The sequence below is a fragment of the Hesperophylax consimilis genome, chromosome 11, assembly GCF_061612785.1.
Source record: "Hesperophylax consimilis isolate HC1 chromosome 11, BYU_Hcon_1.0, whole genome shotgun sequence".
In the NCBI taxonomy this organism is placed as follows: Eukaryota; Metazoa; Arthropoda; class Insecta; order Trichoptera; family Limnephilidae; genus Hesperophylax; species Hesperophylax consimilis.
This window is the reverse complement of record NC_142846.1, coordinates 7,845,057-7,868,359: the sequence shown is the minus strand read 5'-3', so window position 1 is coordinate 7,868,359 and position 23,303 is coordinate 7,845,057. Positions and strand designations below refer to the sequence as shown.

At 31.1% G+C, this 23,303-nt stretch overlaps 1 protein-coding gene across 3 annotated transcripts in view; it reads left to right on the top strand.

Annotated features, from left to right (window-relative positions):
• The first annotated feature begins 592 nt into the window (after positions 1–592).
• Positions 593–23,303, top strand: part of LOC149419742 (monocarboxylate transporter 12-like) — a 109,136-nt gene continuing 86,425 nt past the window's right edge. The window contains exon 1 of one of the 3 annotated variants that reach the window (XM_089637247.1): positions 593–740. The gene's annotated coding sequence lies outside the window, so the exon portion shown is untranslated. Of the gene's footprint in view, positions 968–23,303 lie in introns of all 3 variants that reach the window. The other 2 variants (XM_089637245.1, XM_089637246.1) reach the window with 2 other exon arrangements.

Genomic DNA, 23,303 nt, shown 5'->3' with positions numbered 1-23,303 from the left:
GTAGGAGATTTTCAAATATTGTCAGGTTATTCGTAATCCGGGAATGTTTGTCTTTCATTAAAAAAAATAAATAAAATAAAAATAAATAAAATAAAAATAAATAAAAAAAATAAAAAATAAAATCTAAATCTGCGACTTACGACATATTCAAATTAAAAAATATATTTATTGCACAAAAATACTGAGTACAAAGGGTGTAGCTTATAGGTTACATCCTAGTTCTTCCAGCTAACCAACAAATACAAACAAATACACATTATATTACATAACCCAACAATTACATGTTAACCAATGTATGTAAATGAAAAATAAAAAACATAGGTATTTAATTTATGTAAGGTATTCATTTAAGGTGTAGTGACATTTGTTTAAAAGAAATGTTTTTAGTGCTGATTTAAATTTAAGTATTTTATTTGTTTGATGCTAAATTTTAATTGCAATTTTAAAAACATAAAATATTATAATAATTGTTTAAAAAACATTATTTTCATCCGCCTAACTCGTGTGTACGCACCGCTTGTGAAACTGCCCGCCCGGTACTGGGTGTCCTAGAACTAACCCGACTATCTGACTAAACCGATTTAGGTCTCCATCTGAGGAGGTCGTGTCGCGCGCTAGTCGCCCCGCCTCCGCCGTACAGCCTTCGAGTTTCTCGAACAATGTGGTTTTCCCATCGCAAGGGACGGGACTTAACTTTCGGAAGTTCGGCCAATTGAACCTACTGATAAGTTCGCAATCGAGTGACGTCTTTTTGGTGAAAATATGTTTTGATGTTATTTGTTAACTGACAATCGATTATATGAAAAACGTGTGACAAGTTACGTACTTTTTCAGTTAGTTTTTTCCAAATCAAATTATTAATGAGATAATAGTTATTTTCGGTAACTGCTGGTAGATGATTTAAGAAAGAAAAATTAAAATACTAAAACTAGTTTAAAAGAATAATATTTTTATGAATGCCTAAAATGTTTGTATAATCTATTAATTTATTTATCATCATCGTTATGACAACTTCAGAGCCTCTGTTGTAGTGTTGGCTGAACGTTAAAAATCACGAACAGAACTCAAATTCAGATAAAACAGCGCTAAAATAGAGAAAATTACAGAAACTCTGTACATATGACGATAATATATTTTTGGGTTATGACAGAAAATGAAGCCGCAACGTCTTTACTCAAAAAGTAAGTTCTCAATAAAGTGACTTAATAATGTGAGTTTCTGTAATTTTCTCACATTATTTAAGATTGCATCATACACAATGCAATCTTAAACTCACATTATTTATAAATTATTGAGTTTGACTGTTTTGATTCGTTCATGTCCTGTCATAGCGTCAAAATAAAGCGATGTATGTATGTGTTTTCCTTGTTTTTAGTTTGTTGAACCTTTCAAAAATGTTTTACGTTCTATATCAAAATAATTTTAAAGAACTCCATTAGATTCATATCAAATCAACGTAGGCGCTTGTGTGTTTGATCCAGTCATAACTCTACGACTTAATATGCATATTTTATATTTGCATGTAAAACGTAGATTTTTTTATAAAAATTAAGTTAAAAATAATCTCTGTAAGGTTAACATATTTAAGTAATCGTTTGTTATATCGTAAAATTATTTCAAGATTCTTGACATCCCATGATTTTTTCTTTTTATATGTAATGCACTTAAGCTAAACAGTTTGATAAATGGACGTATAAAAATGAATACTGCTAATTTATTAATAATCTCTTCAAATTAATGGTAATCTGGTTAAAAACGGGATTGCAGGCCATTTCCTAATAAACTTTTAGTAAATTCCTTATATATCGAAACACGTGTTCATGCACCTGCATTTGCCTTGATAATATGTAGTGACGAAATGCGAAAATATGAGTATTTTTATAAACACGTGTTCAGACATCGTGATAATATATTCATCTTAATAAACCAAAAGTTTATTAGGATACCTAATAATACATTCGTTAAGGGCCTGCAAATCCTTTTTTAAACAAAATTACCAATAATTTGAAGAGATTCTTATTAAATTAGCAATTCTCATTGTTTTCAGTGTGTTACGGTTAAACAGTGCAATTTAAATGAATTTTTAGGTAAGTAGGTACATATTCTTAGTTTTCTGAAATGATTACTTTCATTTCGTATTAAGGAATGTAAATTAATTACACAAACACATCGATTTTAAAATGTATCTCGAAACAAAAACCTCAATTGAAACCTCCTTCTTATGTGACCATCCCCTGCGAGATTTGGATCGTGTGAAATATTCTTGACCCTCGCTTTAATTTTCGACCGGAAATCCCTTAGGGTGAAGAAGAGGCAATTACAAAGTTTAATGGGATAGTAAAACGTTAAGAAACCTGTTCAATTAAATTAAAGTTTTAAGCTTGGAATTAATACAATTTCGGAATAATTCTTCGGTACCTGCTTGAATCGGCAATATATTTGTTCGATGTGTTTTTTTACTCGAAAAGTTTATCTTTACTAAGCTTCTTAAAGGAAAGGCTTAATTTTTGGTCTGAAGTTGAAAGTGGTCAGTATAAAATACATCGGAATAGTTATTGCATGGCTTTAACACATCTTAAATCTGACCATTTAATATATTTAATAAAAATATATTTGTAAGTTTAAGTGATTTGAAACACAGGTCAAAATTTATTATGGAGTTAATATTTTAAAATAACTATTTAGATAAGGACCCGTAGTAAGCGTATGTTAGAGCAAGCGCGCTAGTATTTAAAAAAACGGCGAAAGTGCTGAAAATATTTAATTAAAAACGACTCGTTTGAAATAAAGCAAAAATCTCTCAACAAATGATTTAGTTGCATATATTTATACCTAGTGTGATTTTTTCATGCCTATGACATATTAAATAACAGAAAAAAACTTATTTGTAATTATTTTCGGAGCTTACTTTGCATTTTTTTTCTAACGAGGGAATTTCATTCATTTAACGTTTCGGCAAAAACAAATTTATAGATATTATCTTCAAAACTAAATTTTTTTTGCAACTTAAAAACTTAGACTTGAGTTAACGAGAAACTTGTTATAAATCGGTATAAATATAGTATGCGTGGACTTAATACGGGTAATTAAGCATTTCATTTTTTTTCTTGGATTTCTAACTTTGTCTACAGTTGCATTAAACTTTAAATTCCAGAACTACACAAGAGCAAACGTAGAGCAAATTTCGAGAAAGTTAATTGTTTCTGTGAAAGGAAGAAAGGGATGTAATGTTTATCCGTTATATTCATAATTTCTATAGAAACGTAACATTTATAAAATCGAAATTTAAATATGAATAACATTTTGTTAAATTTAAAATATTTAATGCTGTGTATCACAGCATTTATATTCATTCTAGAAATTACAAAAATGGTAATTTTTACCTCTACTTATATGAAAAGCTTTCAGAGCAAAAACAAATCGTCAGCAGCTTTTTAAAATACTTATTTTTTCAGCTGTATTACCAAAAATAGTTTTTGCAACGGTTATTTTCTATCCAGTATTAATAAATTCAGTCCTAATACGCTTGAGAACAATTTATTTGATTTATTCATTTCAATTGCTTTTAATTCTCTTCCGACCAAATAAAATAAAATCATAACTCAAATAGATGTGATCTGAACCCTGTTTGATCCAATTTCTCCATTTGCTCTCCAACTTGTCATATCCGTGGCTATTTCCTGAAACCCTTTGAGATTATTCAGAAGTCCTGTCATGTTCTAACACTTCGCTGGAGATGGGATCGTTGTTTGTCGTTTTATAAATTGACGCTATATATTTTTAGGATTGACGTACTCTAAATTGACACCCCGTTAGTCCCTATTAAGGCTTTGATTGATTGAGGCACTTGTCCGCAGAAGGAAGCTCACAAAAAAGCTCCGCGTAGCGATTAATGGCTTAAAAGCTTAAATGTAGATATCCTGATTTTTCTAGCGTAATTTGGTTTATGGCTTGAGGCAGTTGACTTGCTTTTAGGCCCATTCTGCACTTACAATTCGGCAGTTTGAAGTCAATTTGCAAACCCTATTTAATGACCGTTTCATTGGACTTTTTAATGGTATTTCTAAAGGCGTATAAAAGAAATCTGGGATATTAAAGATTTTAAAGCGTACATTATAAACTCTTTTTTTTGTATTTGGCGAATAAATGTAGCTTTCGTTTGGACAATGGTTGAGTGTAAACATTAACTACTATTTTTCAACGATAAACTAATGTTTATAAGACAAGGTTTTTAATGCATAGCATAAAGGATAACACATTATTATTATAAGCAATAATTCAATAATTAAATAAAGTTGGTTGTTTACAGGTGAAAAAATATAATTATCAGTAATTGTTGATTGAAGTACTAGTACATATTGAATTATTTAGCAGGTTGGGAATAAACCGATGTAGCTCAGGGTCTAGAGCACCTGACCGGACGTCAGAAGGTGCGGGTTCGTATGGATATTTCAGGTGACTAATTATTGCTTATAATAATTTGGTAAACTTTAACGTTTAATAAGTAACTTCAATGAATTAGACGTGTTAATGTTTCATTCTACCGCTGATGCGCTCATCTTCAATCTTCGCCCTTCTGAACTGCACTCGAACCAGTCACGTGTGTTTTGAAGCCTTGAGTTGCGGCGTACTCTCTTACTAGATCATCCATCAATTAAAATACGGGTGATCTTATATTTTTTCACTCTTCATAATATTACAACGATATTAAAAATAAATTATATTTAATTTTATACAACTGCCTATTTTAGTAGCTTTCGACGAAGAAGTTTTACTGATAAATGTGACAAACATCAAAATTTGTAACTTGAGGCACCCGTCACTGAAAAACATTTTTCCATGAAAATTTTACATATACTCTATACAGGAGACCTTAAGTAAAATAATTTCCCTCAGAGCCTATGTCATCTTTGTTGATGCTGTGAGGAGGGTTTTTTTGAGGAGAGGAAGGAGTGAACATGTTCTGGGAAGGATGAAAAATGAGGCCGACAAATCGTTCTACAGACGAGATGTTGAATCGTAGAAATGACCCGTTCTCAAGTAACAAACATCAACCGTGTACAAAGGTTGTTTGGCGTGTTCAATGGCGGTAGTTCCTCGGAGTATCTTCCATTAAAATACTTGTAGAACAATGATAGCATTCTCCCTAACGCCTGTGCTCTAAATATTGAATTCCTTCTCTTATGATAAGAGATTCTACCAAAAGGACCGCCCGTTTTTTCAAGTAACTCTACAAAGATGTTTTTTCAAGTATCTTTGGGCTACAGACCAGAAGTGGTTACAAAATTCAACGGTGGGGCTCAATTGCGGTTCTGTAAATTTGATTTTAATTCTGATCACTGATTTATGTAACATAACGTTCGCTAAAGCTCTAGACATTATTAATAAAGTGTTAATCCATATGTGTTACAATATTACACAAGATTATTATATAATGTCAATTGCTCTTCAGCCATCCCAGAAATGCTCGTACGAAGTAAGGCGGCAATTAGGCCTAGAATAATTATTTCGAAGCACGATTAGCCTTAATATTAACCTATAAAGACGGTTGTAGAACTTATGAATAACCCTCTTTGCATAATAAAATTACAATATTCTATGTAACACAGTGCTTTAAATGCTTCATTATAACAATTGAGAAGAAGGATAAAGTTATGTAATTATACGCACACGCGCAGTGGAGACACTTAAGATTAAGCTCTTAAGCGATGAATAATTCACATGATACATCCTGCTTCTATCTCACGGTCCAGAAATCCCTATAATCTAGCCATCTTACTTAGAAGAATTAACACGCCGGTTCAACGATGGTATAGTTATACATTTACTCCCTTACTGATGAACTTTTTTTTTTACACAAATGAAATTCAACCACTTACCCTACTGGTTATGGTTATTTTTTTTTTTTTTTTATATTATAGAAACATACAGTACATGATTTATAGAGTTGAAACAATATACAGGAATAAGATACTTCATGTTGTGTACCTATGATATGTTTCCTTGTAATGTCTGCTAAGTGGTATGTTTATTCCTTAATTACCAGGTGTGTGTGTGACGTGTGTAATGTATGTGTGAGTTTTTGTGTGTGTGTGTCTGTATGTATGCGCATTGAATAGTTTAAATTATTGACATGATGCCACGTTTGAATTTGGGCAGTGAATACTATACCTATAACCACGCCGTAGTTATATGTCGAATTTTTCACTGTTCCGACCTTACGCGCCGCTTAATATTTACACCGCATTAAAAGTAAGATGATAGGGGGCAGGCAGTGTACATATTCTGCAATAATTTTTTTTACGTGAATACCGCAAAAGAGTTCCCAACTGGCGCCAGTGAGACTATGGCATACCTAATAATTAAGGTATGTTGTGAGGCTAAAGGGTTTGGGGGAAGGAGATGGGAGGAGGAAGGTGTGGAAGTACCACTACCATTTAGATTAATCTTCTGTCCTCAGCTAAATCTTACTTATAAAGATTCCCTAATACGCCGATACGCCGCTGCGTTGCTGGCAGAGCTATACGGGCATAACGGCCGTATACTGCTTGTGTAAAAATATTTACTCATAATAATAATCATGCAAGATTTTTTTAGACTGACACCACTTTGTTCCAATCCTCAAAAACACTTGTCATTTTTGCACTTCGCGTTTAGTTGCGAACTTCACGTTTCTTCAGATGACATTTTCGATGTCGTTGACCCGGTCTGCTTTGAATTGATTCCAAATTTGGCAATTTTGATTATGCGTTCCGGATTTGCTTTGGTAAATCGATATTTCGATTTAAAATATTCCTTTTTTTAGTGCTGCCAATGAGTATTACTGCTTTTTTACATTTTGATTGCGCGACTGATCGATATTTGTCAAATCAACAAGATTTTTGACAAAATCCGCGATCTCCGTCTTAGTACTACTATAGTAATACGTCCCTAATCCTGGGGGTCGGGCAGTTTAAAAATCTGTCAGCCACTAATACTATGATTATGTGTAATGTTTCCTACTAACCTGTTACTATCCCTCCGTATCTATTATGAGTAAGATTGATAATCTCTGAGTACAATGTTCGCCGGTTTAAAATATGGGATAGGAAAAAAATAATTACCCTTTTTCACATCGAACATGAATAAAATCCTGCCTGGAAGCTTCCATTGAAATACCTGGGTGAGACTACCATTCAGATTGCTTGGAATGGCTTTAGCTATGTAATTATAAATTGTTTTGTTTGTGTATCCAATTTTTTTTGGTAACATTATTCTCCTTTCTATTTCTCCTTACTGACTTATTTCAGCATCTTAAAATGGAGATGCCATGGATCCACTTGCTTCGACTATTTGAGAATCTTATTTCAAATTCACGCTCTTTCATAATAAATGTAGGTGTCCACATGTATTATTTTGTACTATTTACACCTTTCCGCGCTAGTGAAGCTCTTCTTGTGACTTCTGACTGTCAAATATTCTCCAACAAAACAAATTCTCTGTGATAATAACTACATGAACATCATGAACTCACGTACATGTTCAATGCTGTCACGGTGGTGTCAGCCTGCTGTGCCTTAATACGTAAATACGTGACTTATACGTAAAAGCGACGAGCTGTCGCGAAGAAGAAAATGTGTGTTTATATCATTGTTCCTTACGACTGCTGTAAAACCATTTTATGAGGACCGCAGACTTGACAATCAACTTTACAACATTTGTGACTGGAAGCGGCCTTGTAAGAGATGAACTCATTCCCAAATTGAAACTTTGAACCCAAATTATTATGCGTTGGGTATTATAGGTAGCGCAATTAGAGTTGAGTCAAACAACACATACCTGCTTATGGTTGTGTGTATTGGTGTATCTGTAAACGCTTTCGGCAGTGATACAATTGCGAAGCGTTACAGAGAAACAGTTCTTACAGTTTCTTTATTTGTCATTTATCCGATTGCGACGAGTTTATTCTAATAGGTGCTAGGAGTGTTTAGATAATGTGTTGAATGGTGGAAAAAGTTGGGGACGCCTGAGGGAGACTTAATGCACTATTTCTGTACTGAAATGAGATACGTTATTGAATTGAAGTCGAAATGTAGTTTTTTACTGGTAACAATGTAGATTTCATGACGTCCGAGAAAGACATGAATCAAATAATTATGCTTGGTAAAAAAAGATTTAGTAGATGAACGAGAAAAGGGGTGTAGTGAGAATTTGCCCGAAGAATTGCAACACATTTATATTATTACCACCTTAAAAATGCATCCAGCTTTCAGCTATACTAGAAATCATAACCTCAAAACTTTGCATCAAACCATTAATAACGATGGGCAACGCCGGGTACACGTCAGCTATTTATTTTAAAAAATTAACTTTTAAATTTTTATCGTAGTTTTCTTTTGTGAAGTCAATTTAAAAAAATTATAAGTTTGAAACATGATGTATTAGTTGTTACACATGAGTTTTGGATTCTTATTTGTATGTTATGATACCTATATTAACTCTAATGGAACGAAAAATGTGAGTTTTGGATTCTTATTTGTATCATTACCATAGTTGAGTCAGAAACTGATGATGGCTTGCATACATCATGTTTCAAATTATAAGTTTGAAACATTATGTATGCAAGCCATCATCAGTTTCTGACTCAACTCTTGTTATGATACCTATAATAACTCTAATAGAACGAAAAATGTGAGTTTTGGATTCTTATTTGTATCATAACCAGAGTTGAGTCAGAAACTGATGATGGCTTGCATACATCATGTTTCAAATTATAAGTTTGAAACATGATGTATGCAAACCAAACTGATGATGGCTTGCATACATCATGTTTCAAATTATAAGTTTGAAACATTATGTATGCAAACCATCATCAGTTTCTGACTCAACTCTGGATATTTTTTTATTTATTAATTAACATTCAAACCTGCTAAACTACTTATGTAGTTTGTCAGCAGGTACATAATGACAACATTTTTGCAATAACATGGTACAATGGTAAACAGTATGTATAATGTTGATGATAAAATACCTACGCATGAAAATGATACCTATAATAACTCTGATGGAACGAAAAATATGAGTTTTGGATTCTTATTTGATTAATGCGGTAATATTTAAATTATAAATTCTTTTCCGCAATACGCTTGTAAAAAAGATCATTAAAAAAACATAGCCCCGCACGTGATGGAGGTTTTATTGAAAATATCCTTAGAAATAATAGTAAAAGCTTCTTGAAAATTCAAAAAGCGTCGTCGACTCAAGTATTGATAAAGTCCTTTTACGCTAATGCTTTACGTGATATAACACTTGCCGTTTGTGAGGCAAACGTTTCTTTAAAGAACTACCCTTTTCTATATAAACTGCGAAAGTATTTGAAATAACTGTATCGAAGTGACAAAAAAGATACATTTCTTCAAATATATTGATAAAATAATATATATTTAATAAGTGACAGTAATTTCTTATTTGATTTTTTCTATTAAATAACATCGTTGTAAAATTTTAGAAAAAACATGCAGAGAAATTAGAAAAGTTCGAATGAGTAAATTTAAGGCTTAAGGAAACAAAAAATCTGCTAGTTCCGGTAATTATGAAACTTTACTACTATTTGACGGAAGTCGAAGCAAGTTAAGAGATTACATTACGTCAACAGTTTTGCCAATTTGATTGTTGCCAACTGATAGGCATAAATTACTGAGTTTTCGAAATGTTGGAAATGAAGAAATCTAGTAATAAGAAGTTGTATTTTCCCAGATTTTTAACGACAGATTCCAACGATTGAACGTATAAAGTCTGAGGACGGGTTGTTTTACAGGATTTGAACAAATTATCAAATTTCATTGATGATTTTCAAATTCTGTGAAGATTCTATTCAAGTTCTGTTATTATATTATCATTGGCCATTTATTTCACAAAACTGAAATAATGAAAGAACCTTCACAGAACTTGAAAATCAACTTTGAAGTTTGATGAGTTGTTCAAATTATATGAAACAACCTGTCCTGTGTGAACAAAAATTCAAATTGATACTTTTTCACTTTTGTAAGGATTGATATCAAGATTAAAGGTCAATATAATCACTTTAACTGAAAATTATTTTTCTTGTTCTTGTATAGGTTTTCAATGGCTACAAAGTTTAGTTTAAACCTCCTTCATGATGATCCATTACTTTTTGCTTCGAAAAATATTTTTCTCCTAGCCTCTCGTCGATCTGCACGTTATTCATAAGCGTTATCTAAATTTGCCTGGTACCAGATCGTTGGCTAGTCCCGGCCTTGCACGGGTAAGACAACCTCCGTTGTCGAGAGGTAAGGCTCTTAACTACGAATCCGCAGGTCGCGGGTTAAAATCCTTAAATAAATGTTGAGTAATTTTAATTGGTGTTGCCTTATAATTCTTACATTAAAAATAATATATTTACAGCACGTTCCGGAAGTAGAATATACTCTTAGTACAGTGTAACGTTTTGTAAGTTATATTCTCACCTCTTCAAACCTTACTGGCTTACCTCTGAATCGGATGACTCAATTGCTCCGCGGCTATGCTCGGTCTTTCAGGGGTGCAGTCCTCAACCCAGTATCATTGTATTAGTAGGGCAGGTTTGTTAAAAGAAACATGTGATTTTTGACATTGAAGTATATATATATATTGTTGATTTTATGGACAGGTATACAAGTACAGATCCTACCTTGTTTGGCTCTACTACCGTTTAAGAATGTTAACGACCGTTGTAATGTATTAAATTCTACGTTGGCCGTAGAATTTCATACATTACAACAGCCGTGGTGAAATACCATCGAATGAATTGAAATATTGCTTTAAATATATTTAGGAGTGCTTGGTGAGCAGATCAGTATAACCAGGAATTTTAGTCCTTCATTATTCCCATCTCTTTTCCCTCTTCGCTACTTTCAACCTCACCTATACCCCAATTTTTTATGCCATTGTCTTACTGGCTACAAACGGTTAGAAGCAGTTGGGATTCTTGTGCTGAATTCATATATGACAATAATTAAAAGTTTCGTATGCATTAACTTTATCTGTAACTAGCTGTACCCCGCCACGCGTTTCTATGGCTCAGTCTGTCTGTGCAGATAGAGAAACAATAGCGAGTGTTGCTTTTACGTCCGACGATGGCAACAATAAGTGAAATCTATATAATTTAGGTAAAAACACACGCGCTTTCGAATGCAACGTTGTGGCAAAATTTCAAAGCAATCTTTGAATAACTTTCGGATATTTACGATTTTGAACAAACCAACATTTACATTTTTATTTATATAAAGATGGATAGATTGAAAGGTAATTGGCACTTTTCTCTATCTTGATGTGATCTTATATATTATCATTAGAAAATGTTAGACAATTCAGTGATGTTTCTGTTCATAATTCTTTGTAAGTTACTCATTAGGTATTCAGCAATGCTAAACTGTGATCAATTTCAGTTATTACGTAAAAAATATTGATATGAAAAGGTTCCCAACTTTCCCCTTAATTTTTTCGCTTTGGTAATGCATATTTATAAACTTTGAATGGTGTTTTAAACGAATCAAAGTTTTTTAAAGGCAATCAATAAACAAATGAGTGCCAAAAATATTTACAATCAAAATAATTTTTACAAATTGAAACTCATTTTTAGTTCAAAATTGACTTATTTTTAAGTAATTAATAAAACCAAAAACTATTTATAGCTTGGAAAAATAATCATTCAGTTGTTGAACAATTTATTATCAGGCAAAGAACCTTGTTAAGTATGTAACATTCTACTGTTCGAACATCATATGTATGCTGAAATATGCTTTTCAAATAAATTACCTAATACATCAGTGAGTCAGTTACTTTCTTATTGTAAAAATTGTCGAAATGTACGGAACACCGAAAGTGTCATGTTGAAAACAATTGCCACCGTATTTGGCACACAGTGAGTCAGACTAAATGTCACACTAAATTACAGTAATATAGCATTTATTTGAAACAACTGGACGAAAAAAATTTCATCTCATTCCATCAATATAGAAAAGTTACAGCACAAATTTCCTAGAATAAACTTTAAGTCGAAATTATTCCAATTCAAAACATTAAGGGCGGGTTTCATTTTTTTTTTAAGTTTTGTTATGATATCATTATAGACCAGTTACTTGACAGAACTGTAATACTAACAGAACTTTCACAGTACTTAAAAATTCACTCTGAAATTTGAAGAATTGTTCAAATACACTGAAACAACTCGTCCCAACTACAATCCTTCTGATAAAACAACTCAATTTCGATTTCGCTGGCAGATAGGCGGACTATTTCTGACCCTCTTCTGTTAAATAAAATTATTAATCATGGTGTTTACATCCCTGAAATTCACAAAAATAAAAAATTTCACCTAACTCAACATATAACTTGAATGAGTTTATTTATTACACTGTTATACGTGGTGGAATTATATAGTATTAAAATAGAAAATAAAACATTTTTTAACTTATTTCCACTTGTTTATTTTACCAGTACCGGTTTCGTCCTTTATGTTCTTTACGTCCTTTTCGTTTTTTATGTCCATAATAGGACGAAACCGGTACTGGTAAAATAAACAAGTGGAAATAAGTTAAAAAATGTTTTATTTTCTATTTTAATATAACTTGAATGTTTTGTAACTTTATTTATTTTATAAATCAATATCATGTTATTGATTTTCCATTGTTAATAATTACTTATTTAACACAACTATATTTAATTTCATATAAAAAAACTCTATCACAAAATATAGAGCCTACCTAATACCGAAAACGTTCTGCATGGAAATGGGAAAATCGAACTACGAAGCAAGTAATAAGGAACATTTACGAATCATATTATTTAATTTCGTTTGTAAAATACGATTTTTTGTGAAAGTTTCTCATATTCATTATCATTCAAATGTAAAATTCTGTCCCGGATAAATTTTATTTTTTGTACTGCATCGTTCATTACGGCAAATGTTTTAAAATATTAATTATCATATTATTTGTTGCCACTATCACTCTACTTCTAGCAAACTTCGTTTAGTGTCTCGTTTCGTTTTTAGGAATTACCGAGATTTTTTTATATCCTTAAGAACTTTTTGACTCTATCTTCCTTTTTTCGTATTTTATATATGAAATCATTGATTATATGCTTAGACATCCAAGATTCTCAGGACTGTGATTATATGGAATTATTTGAAATTGACATTACCTGCTGCAAATAGAAAAACATCGTAGAATCTATTAAAAAAATGCTAATACTATATGACCATCTTTGGTCGTACGACTTACGTCTTGAACACTTCAACATTAATACACTTAAAATTAGGATGCAATCGCTTGATCTAATATGTTTACATAAAATATTTCACGGCCATCTTGCTATGTCTTAGCAATATTGAAATAAATGTTCCCAATTTCTTTTTTTTTAAGAATCCATAGCACGTTTCACCTGAATACATTGAAAAATAAACGTTTACTTCGCTCAAAAATACGTAACAGCTGTTGAACTAATTATATTATGTATCAATCCTGTCTCTCTTTGTGTATCTTGCCTCTCTCTCTATTATTTGTCATTTGAGTGAGTTTTGTATGTAATTTGTAATTTTATTTTAATTTTTTTGTAGATATTGTTATCTTTTGACTGGGGAAATTTTGTAATTTAATGTACCTAATTATATAATATCAGAGTGTATAAAACTGGATTTTTCTCACGCAAGAGATAACTCAGTAAAAACCCATTAAAAATGCATTAATACGTTGTTATACAGGGTTTTCCAATAAGAAGTGTTATTTTGAATAGCCCACTATTTCGGTAGATGTTACTTTGAAGCTGTCATTTTTTGACATTTGACAAGTAGGAACTACGCCATAAATTAAAATGGAACGATATACGCTTTTACAACGCATTGAAATTATTAAAATTCACTTGAGTGAATCGAATGCAAATCATCTTGAGTGATGAGGCCCATTTCCACCTCGGTGGCTTCGTCAACAAGCAAAATTGTTGCATGTGGGTTCGAAAAACCCAAGAGTTATTGTTGAAAAACCTCTCTTTCCTTAACGTGTGACTGTTTGATTCGGTTTATGGTTCGGCGGAGTCATTGGACCTTACTTTTTTTGAAAATGAGGCTGGAGCAACAGTTACAGTGAAAGGATTGCGTTATCGAGAGATGATTAATGATTTTTTATGGCCGGAATTAGATGGTATTGATTTAGACAACGTTTACTTTCAACAAGACGGCGCTACATGCCACTCAAGCAACGAAACCATTGATCTTTTACGATTGAATATCAAAATAACACCTCTTATTGGAAAACGTATAACGTATAGATTCTGATACGTACGTTAGATTTTCATACAATTTAAAAATACGTTTAGTCAATGTTCAGTTTACTAAATACGAACATACGTGTATTGTATTGTCAAATATGTGTATTGTAGATACCTATTTTCCACATTTTATTTCAAACTTACCTAATATGTACTTATTCATTAATAATATACCCACGTCACTTTTTTTAATTTGTCAAGTTAGTTTAATTCCATTTACAGTATAAAGTATTTGAAATAAATCATATTTTTTTAGTGTTGTAGTCTCTATCCTTTAATGTCTGTGAAAGCATTGTCGATAACATCTTTATCATAAATAATAATTCGCCAGATTATCTGAGATCCAGATAACAGAACAACCAAAATGTCGACTGGGCTTTTATGGTCCATTTATTATATAATAACGGGGGACAAATAATACATGATACGGCACAAAAAATACATGAAAGATACGATTCTTCTATCATATGAAACTCAGATGTATAAAGGTGCGTGACATCAGTGGCGTGCTTTGAAAAACTCTAATTGATCATCATAAAAGTTTTTCACCGACAAATGTTTAAAATTGACCATCACGAAGGCGGTTAACTTCTAGAAAACCATTCGTGCACCAGTGACAAGAATTTTTTCCACCGACGAACCGTTCATGCGCTGCTGGCATTGTAATTTCGCCTTAGCTGGAATTTTTTGATGTGCGATTTAAACCTGTACGCCATGAAAAAGTGCATACAAAATTTTGACAGAATCGCTTGCGTTTGAAACACTTTATAGTTCATTTTTGATTTACTTCAAAAATGGCCTGGTGTTATTGAGTAAGAGTATCAGTTTGAGTTATGAGTATTAAATTTATGTAAGTATTTTTTTTTTTTAATAGTGAATACCTCACAAGAGTCCTAACTGCTCCCGTCTGGAGCCAGTAAGACTATGGCATCCCCAATTGGGGGATGTTGTGAGGCTGAAGGTAAGTGGGGAAGGGAAAGAGGAAGGTGGGGAAGTACCTGGCTATTCAGATCTAGTCACTAAACACGGCTAAAGCCATTTGGAGCAACGTTTCATTTCTGAATGGTGGTCTTACACCAGGGCGATACTAGTAGTATCTAGCTAGTATATATATAGAATCTAGCGATACTGTAGTATAAAAAAACATATTTTTATTTTATTTAAAAAACGCATTAATTAAATTTGAAACGTAAGAATTTGACACCAAAAAAAAACTAAACGCATTACGTGGTAACCTTAAATTTTTAGTAGCAAATCAAAAAACATTAGCAAAAGCTGTTAAACGATATTTTCTTGGCAGCTTTTTTAATCAGTGACACAATCTTTTTTTGGAGCTTTCTAACTTTTGCATATCTTTCTTGATTTATTTATGAAATATTTTTCAATCAACTGTGTTAAGTTTCATTTAAAATCTATGTACACTGTTTATTGAACTCCCTTTAAAATTCGTATTTTTATGTAAAAATAATTTCCTTTTAACTGTGTAACATTGTCTTTCCCGGGATGTGTTTTATTAAACTCACTGGGAATAAAGTATTTAAAATATAGTTGTTATTATTTTGTACTACATTATTCTCTTTATAAAAAACATACTATTCTTGGATATTCAATTGGATTTATTACCACTGATACAAATAATTTCATGATAACTCAACATAATGACATTTCCACACACCTTTAATAAGTGATATAAAGAAATTAAAATCGATGAAAAAAATTAAAATAAAAACTTGACTTACATGACTTATTTAACCTAGTTTATTTTCATCACTTTTCATGACTATATATTTTAAGGGTGTTTTTAATTGTGTCATTTTGACGAGTTAACCGATAACCTTTGTTTGGAATAAAGTTATGCTGAACACGAGCTTAATTATTAAATAACACAACATTTTTGATTAATAATGAAAATGAAATAATTAAAATAAAACTAACGATTATTAAAAACAATTATTTATTATTAGCTGCAAATTCTCCTTTAATTTTTATTTTATGGAAAATGGTTTTAGTGGATTCACAATAATCAGCCATATTCAGGACATAAAATACGAATAAATAATGATACCTCTAAATGATTTTCAATGATTTTTCTTACGTTTTACACACTTATTTTTAGTGAATTCAAAATAAATTTATTGCACGCTACTGCATCACACTTTATGGCCGCAAAATAACACGAAAATCTCTGGAAGCTTTTACTGCATCCATTCTCATCGACGATTCCCTCCTAAAACTTTCAAAGTGCTTCCGACCGATGTCATTTGCAATGAAAAAAACATTCCATTGCTAACTTATCTCTGCTAAAGTTCAACAAACAAGGATATAGTTTGCGCGTTCGTTGGAATTATCCCCTCCTGGTATAGACCAACCAAACAAAATAACAATCAAATTATCATGTTTTTTCGATTTATTTCGAATAAAATTTTACAGCACAAACAAATAAAGCCCTAAAGCACACCAAAAAGGACAAGTTTTCTAAATCCGATAAATGCACCGAAAAGCTCTTTGGTGCGGATTTTTATAATAGTAACCCATCTGACAAATATAAATTATATTTTTTCTTAAGGCGATGCCATACGTAGTAATGCAAAATCATGTGTTTTTGGTTTGAAAATTTGGTCACCTAAAAATGTTTCAGATGCTTCAATTAAATACTGCGAGTAAAATACATTTTGGCCTTTGAAATAATCGAGTATTTTTTATATAAGTCTTTTTATAAGCCCAATAAAAAATAATGTATAGGCCTATGAAAACTGCTTTAACGTTCAAAATCTCCTACTTACGAACCCATTTTCGGTTATGATTTTTATTGTATAATGTGACAAATTAAGTTATTTATAAAATTATCGAAAAAAAAATGAATATTTATGCCTCCACAAAATAAAATAAAATGCACTTTTTGGCCATGTTTTTTTCTTCCATAAATCAAAATAGGCGAAAGGTGTTAAGCGGGAATTTAAACGTTATCGCCATCTACGTAAGGGTTGTTATTGATAGCGGCTCAATCTGAAATATTACACGATGTAGTGCATCGCCTTAATCTATTATATACACTTGCATTAAAAAAACGAGTTAAAATTAGAGCAATAATTGATTCAAGACATTTTTCCTGAATGGTTCCGTCCACGCGACGTCCGCACAATACGCTGCGCCTCTCCAACTACACGGAGAAAAATGAGAATTCCTAATTTATTCAAAATATTTAAATCATGGGTAATCCGGTTAAAAGCGGGATTGCAGGCCCTTAACGAATGAATTAATAAGTTTCCCGATAAACTTTTACTAAACTACGAATATATTTTCACTATGTCGGAATACGTGTTTTTGCATTTTCGCATTTCAACATAATATTCATGTTATCAAGGCAAATACAGATGCATGAACACATTTTCCGAAATATTATAAATTTACTAAAAGTTTATCAGTAAACGGCCTGCAATCCCGTTTTTAAGCGGATTTAAAAAAATAAAAATAAATAAAAAATAAAATAAAAAAAAAGAGATTTTTAATAATTTTGCAATACTTTTTTTTTCCATTTGGCAAATATTTTCGAAAATCAAAAAAAAATTATTAATTAAAAAAAATGTTTTTTATTTTCTTTCCTTGGACATATACTCAATTGTTTGATCCATAAAATAATATTTATTATGCGTAATTTATTTTTAACAAGCGATGGAGTGCTATCAATATACAGTCGTATGACAAATGTTAGCCTTTACACAAAAAAAAATCAACATCAAAGCGAGATGTTTAAGCATCAAAACAACATATGAAGTTTATAAATATATCCGTGTTCAAAGAATTTGATTTATGTATAATGAACTTCATGTGTAAAGATATGTCTCAACCTTTGTGTGGAATTCGTATGAAATGTGTTTCCGTTACGCCTAGAAATAAGGAATGGTTAATATTCTGCGATTTCACATAAATATACGGCCATAACAACATGGTATTGTATAGAAAAAAATTTGAATATTGTCTCAAGCGGGAAAATATGTGATTTTGCGCCGCCATTTTCTTTTTCCTTTCGCGCCTTTTTGAACACGTTTTTTTCTATGGAATAAATATATGTGTTGCCCTCACACGATAAAGAAACACATTAAGATTTATCTGTAATAGTCAAGGGCAGCGAACTTTAGGGGATAAGGCTGTTGTTCGTGGAATAAGTTTTCACTTACAACTACTAGAACTACAATGCTCCCTAGAAGATATGAGAATAACGAAAATAAAGAAAAATCTAACTTTTTGTAAATTTAAATGTGTTTTTTTTTTCATTTTAATTAGTAGATTACTGAACAATAATAACATTTCGTGATGTTCAAAATTCGATCTATTTTTGAATTATTTCTTATTAAGGCGATGCCATACGTCGTAATGCAAAATCATGTGGTTTTGGTTTGAAAATTTGGTCGCCTAGAAATGTTTCAGATGCTTTAATTAAATACTGCGAGTAGAATACATCTTGGCCTTTGAAATAATCGAGTATTTTTTTAGATAAGTCTTTTTATAAGCTCAGAAAAAAATAATGTATAAGGCCTATGAAAACTGCTTTAAAGTTCAAAATCTCCTACTTACGAACCCATTTTCGGTTATGATTTTATTGTATAATGTGGAAATATTCTATAAATTAATCGATTTAAACTTAAATTTACCCTGAAATAAAAAATTTTGTAAATAGGCACTTTAATACCTGTCTACTTAATTATAAATCATTGATTTATTTTATTAATTAATTAATTTATTTATAAAATGATCAGAAAAAAATTAAATATTTATGCCTGAACATCCACAATATAAAATAAAAGGCACTTTTTGGCCATGTTTTTTTCTTGCATAAATCAAAACAAGCGGATGTTGTTAAGCGGGAATTTAAACCTTATCGCCATCTACGTAAGGGTTAATATTCATAGCGGCTCAATTTAAAATATCACACTACGTAGTGCATCGCCTTAAGATAAAACTATTTTTTTAATCGATCTATCGTTGTTTTTTTAATAAGTTGGTTTATAAAATGAAAATCTAGTTAATTTTCTTATTTCGCCACTGCTATGTCATGTCTTGTTATGACATTAGAACCTTAGTAAATCTATTTTTTTAAATCCACCTTGTAATATGTTATGTTTAGACAAGATCGACGGCCCTCTTTGTATGGACTTCCATCATTGATGATACGCCAATATATACGACATATCTTTGCTGTCTTTAATTTTAAGCTTTACCTAGAAGAACAATCCTTCTAATGAATAAAAACCTCACCACGTTCTAGTAATGGAAACATTTTCTCAGCTTCATAGACTTTTCACATCTTCAAATGCGCTGTCCGCTTTTGGAACCGGGCCAAATTAATTAACATTCTCAAACCAACACCAAGAAAACATATAGTTTTAACACTGGGTAATAGACATGATATATTCTACTGCTGAGAGCTCCATTGTAACTTATACCTCTTTCTCATAAACGACGCATGTAACAGAAAGAGAAGTCATAACGTAACTATCAACAGGACGCTTATATAAAGAAATTTCCAGAAAGCTGGTATGTGCTTCAACCCGGTCATTTCCTACAGTTCAAAAAGAAAAGTTGTCTAACTAATAACATATGTTAAATATGTCATTGATTTATTACGTAAACGTCACGCGTTACATGTTATAAAGACGAATATATTTATGATTGTATTTTTTCCAAGCCTAACGAATCTCTAGTCGATGCAGTATTGCTTCGTGTCATCAGCGTATAAAATTTGCTTTATTTTTTTCACTTTTTAATACGAGACAAATGTTGAACAACAGACGTTTCGTGACATCGTATTTTATACCCGTGGGACTCAAATGAAGTATTAAATTGACATATAATGTTATATATTCAGTTAACTTTAGTTAAGTCATCCACAGAGAAGTGATTGAAAGAAAAATATAGATTATACTTTAGGTACCTATGTTATATAAAAATTGCCAGCTAGTGTAAAGGTTAATGGCACATCACATCGTTCTAAGTGTAAGTCTTATTTTAAATGGAGCGTTTGACATTTCTTCGGTTTGTAAATTTGTTTGTACATTCTGTTTCCGGTTCAAGATGGTGGCCGTGTTCGATACTTCTTTTTTATCCCGCAAGAGTTCGCATGAACTTGGATCTTTCTAAAAGCTGTCAAATCGGAATAATCTATATTATGGTGCCTACTGGCTTAGAAAGTTTAAAAAAGAATTTTCATTGATATAGTGATGTGTTTGGACAGATTATTTAACTACTTATTTGAAATGAGATATTTTACATAAAATAAATTAATGATTTATAATTAAGTAGACAGGTATTAAAGTGCCTATTTACAAATATTTTTATTTCAGGGTAAATTTAAGTTTAAATTGATTAAATTATATAATATATTTATTTTTTTTGAACTTCAATTTTTATCGATTATTTCCAGCACAAGTTAAGTATTATTCACTCTTTTAATTTAATTGTAATAAGCAGGTACTTGAAATAAAACAGTGTGGCTTATGAGAAGTGTTTTTCTGTCCACTAAATTCTCTCGTCTGTTTTTGTGGATCGCTTCCTACGAGTACGTGTTATTAGAGAGAATGCAATTACTCTGTATTGCGTCTGCTTCTAGATATTATGGATTCACTTTGCAATATCCAACGTAAGACGTGAATTGCTATCCGTCTCCTCTATACATATACTTACAAACATCAGACTGGACTGTAAAATTTCACTGACTTTAATTTTATATTTGAAATTTTCCAAAAAGTGTTTTTCGATGATCTTATTATTTTTTTTTATCAATCTTAATGATACAAATAAAATATAAGTTTTATTATGTAATAATAGTTAGAATAATTAGAGCAGACACTCGTGTTCAAAGATGGAGAAACCTACGTTGGTAAATAACATTTAACATAAATTCTTCAAAAACTTTTCAGAAAGAGCTTTCGCTCTTTTTTGTGTTCTTTTGATCAAAAAATGAAATATCACAATTATTATATATGTAAATAATAGATACGAAAGGCGAATGAAAAAAGAAAAAGAGCTAAAAAAAGATATCTAGTATTATTATTGAGAAATTTTTATTGTATATTTGAAATTTTCGTATAATTTCTTTCCAATCTTATGTTAACAGTTAAACAATTTCACTCCAATATATTGGTAAAATTTTTGGGTTGTGGTTACAGCACAGGATAGTTATTTATATAGATAGTCAAGAACATTTTAGATCTATTGCTGTTCAAAAAAAAGTGTTGAAATAATGTTTGTGGATTTCACTATATAACAAAAAGTAGAAAAAATCATAGATCACTTAAAACAGCCAGACATTAAGTAAAATATTTTGGAAAACGTACCGAAAATCTATATTCCAAAGAATAAGTCATTAACAATCTTCAAATTAAATCTGTACCACAAAAAAGGTTAACTTAAGGCCCCGTAGTAAGCGTTAAAGATGGTTTGAAAGGGAGATATGTAAATACGAATGTTAGAGAGAGCGCGCTAATATTGAAAAAACGATAATAATTAAGCGAAAATGGTGAAAATATTTAATAAAACAGGACTCGTTTGAAATAGAGCAAAAATCTCTCGAGAGATGTTTTAGTGGCATTTAAAGATACACTGTGATTTTTTTCATGCCTATAACATATTAAATAACAAAGCAAAACTTGTTTTTAATCATTTTTTGAGCTTTCTTTGCGATTTTTTTCTATCGATGGAATTTCATATAATTAAAGTTTCACCATACGAATGTATAGATATTTTCTTCAAAAATATTTTTTTTTTTGAACTTAAGAGTTAACAAAAAACTTGTCATAAATCGGTATAAATTGGGTATGCGGGGTATGCTTAAGATAAAACGATTTTTTTATAGCCCTGTTTTTACTATCTTTGCTTGAGAATGGGTCTCATTGTAGTTTGTTGTTTTTTTTTTAAATAAAACACATATGAGAATGTAATAAAAAATAGAATCAAAATAGAAAACAGGCACATTCACTAAGGGAATAAAGTAAGTGATTGTTTTTTTATGGTAATATATCTCAAAGCTACAAAGTTTTGGATGGATATTGCGATAGTAATTGCGCTGGCTTAAAAATTCTTAACAAGAATTTTCTGCAAATTTAATGCTGCCAATGCTCGAAAGTTTGGATTGCGTCATACAGAACATTCCGCTTTATTGAAACTAGTAATTTATTTCCCAGTTCAACTGAGTTTAAACATACTTTAATTGAAAAAAAAATTGAAGATCGATATATTTTTTTAATTTATTTATCTGTATAGAGTATGATTGCAAGTGTTTTTTACGATTTTTATTTCACTAGAAAATATCCGCGTCGAAATAGATGTAGAAGGCTCATAAATGCATGCAAAAATACATTTGTAAATAATACAATGCTAAAGTTAAATGGTTGAAAATGAACCAATGTTCACACACGGAGCGAACATACTGATATTTAATATTGCTAATTTAGTAAGAATCTGTTCAAATTAGTTGAAATCCTGTTAAAAACGGGATTGTAGGCCCTTTACAAATGAATTGTTAATTTCCTATTATATTTCAGTAAAATGAGGAACTTGTGTCGGAACACGACTCAATACACGAAATCAGAATATTTTCGCATTTTGTCATTATATATTACCAAGTGCAAGTGCAGGTGCATGAACACGTGTTCCGTTTTATTAGGAATGTACTAAAAGTTTATCATAAGATGGCCTGCAATCCCATTTTTAACCGAATTACGAATAATTTGAAGAGATTATTAATTAATCGTGAAAACTCATTTTTCTCCGTGAATCTACATGTTTTACAGTGGTCTGCAACAGTGTGACGACTTATTTTAACAATTCACTTATTTATTTCATATATAAATATAGTAATTGGTTTCATATCCAAATTTCATGAGGCCAGAGCTCATCATTGGAGTTTTTCATTTTGTGTAAGCGTATTCCTCGTTAACAGTTAGATACGAATTCCTCTATAAAATAATCTGCCCACTTCAACTGCTAACAACTATAAGTAC